The sequence below is a fragment of the Cebus imitator genome, unplaced genomic scaffold (assembly GCF_001604975.1).
Source record: "Cebus imitator isolate Cc_AM_T3 unplaced genomic scaffold, Cebus_imitator-1.0 Scaffold204, whole genome shotgun sequence".
NCBI classification, from domain to species: domain Eukaryota; kingdom Metazoa; phylum Chordata; class Mammalia; order Primates; family Cebidae; genus Cebus; species Cebus imitator.
Window position 1 is genome coordinate 3,233,440 of NW_016107519.1, and position 1,470 is coordinate 3,234,909.

Genomic DNA, 1,470 nt, shown 5'->3' on the forward strand with positions numbered 1-1,470 from the left:
TTTAGTAGAGACGGGGTTTCATCATGTTGACCAGGATGGTCTCGATCTCTTGACCTCGTGATCCACCCGCCTCGGCCTCCCAAAGTGCTGGGATTACAGGCTTGAGCCACCACGCCCGGCCATTGATATTTCTGTATAATGAGAATGTTTTACATTTTATAAATGTGCTTCCCCACTCCACTCCAAACACATGAGTATTTTCTCTTTGTTTGCTTTTGAGATGGAGTTCCATTCTTGTTGCCCAGGCTGAAGTGCAATGGCGCAGTCTCAGCTCACTGCAACCTCCACCTCCCAGGTTCAAGCGATTCTCCTGCCTTAGCCCCCAGAGTAGCTGGGATTACAGGCATGCACAACCATGCCTGGCTATTTTCGTATTTTTAGTAGAGATGGGTTTCTTATGTTAGGCAGGGTAGTCTTGAACTCCCGACCTCAGATGATCTACCTGCCTTGGCCTCCCATCATGCTGGGATTACAGGCATGAGTCACCACACACAGCCTACATGAGTATTTTCAAGTAATTAGTGGTGAGCCTTCTGAAGAGGCCAACAGAGAAAGTCTTCATATTTGAACACCACAAGAAAAAACTGAAATCTTGCAATTAGTAGCTTATTGCTGAATAACATACACAGTTATAAAATGACTGTGTCTAAATAATAATAAAGCCAGTGTTTCTCAACCAGGGACGATTTTTGTCTCCATGCGGACATTTGCAATGTCTAGAAACATTTTTTTTTTTTTGATTTGCCAGATTAAAGAATTCAGAAAGATAGAAACATTTTTGACTGTCACACCTCAGGGGTGCTGCTGGCATCTAGTGGATAGAGTCCAGAGGTGCTGCTAAATATCTGCAGTTCACAGCACAGTCCCTTGCAACAAATAATCATCTTGCCCAAGAAATCCTGTAACCAAAGATAAGTGGCTGGGTGATGAGTATATATAGTGAGCGTAGTAAAAGGAAGGAAAGCAAAATTTTCATCCTCCTCATTGAGAAGTCAATTGATGATACCTAAAGCAGGGAAGGAAAAAAGTAAATAGTGATACGAACATGTTACTCTGAGATTTGGAAATATATAACCAAAGAATCAGCTAGAAAAGTTTTAAGTGCTAGGCATGGTGGTATAATACTAGCTACTAGAAAGGCTGTGACAAAAGGGTCATTTGAGCCCAGGTGTTTGAGTCTGTAGTACACTAGAATCACACCTGTGAATGGCCACTGTACTTCTCCCTGGGCAACAAAGCAAGGGTCTTGTCTCAAAAAAATTTTTTGCCTGGCATGATGGCTTATGTCTATAATCCCAGCACTTTGGGAGGCTGAGGAAAGAGGATTGCTTGAGCCCAGGAGTTCAAGACCAACTTCAGCAACATGGTGAGAACACTGTCTCTACAAAAAACTTAAAAATTAGCTGGCATGTCATGCCCCTGTGGTCCCAACTACTCGAGAGGCTGAGCCTGGAGGATCACTTGAGCCTC

General features: G+C 43.3%; 1 protein-coding gene across 4 annotated transcripts in view; it reads left to right on the plus strand.

The window, feature by feature from the left end:
• The window catches only part of ZMYM5 (zinc finger MYM-type containing 5), a 34,403-nt gene that overhangs the window by 27,558 nt on the left and 5,375 nt on the right, over positions 1 to 1,470 (plus strand). The window lies entirely within an intron of this gene.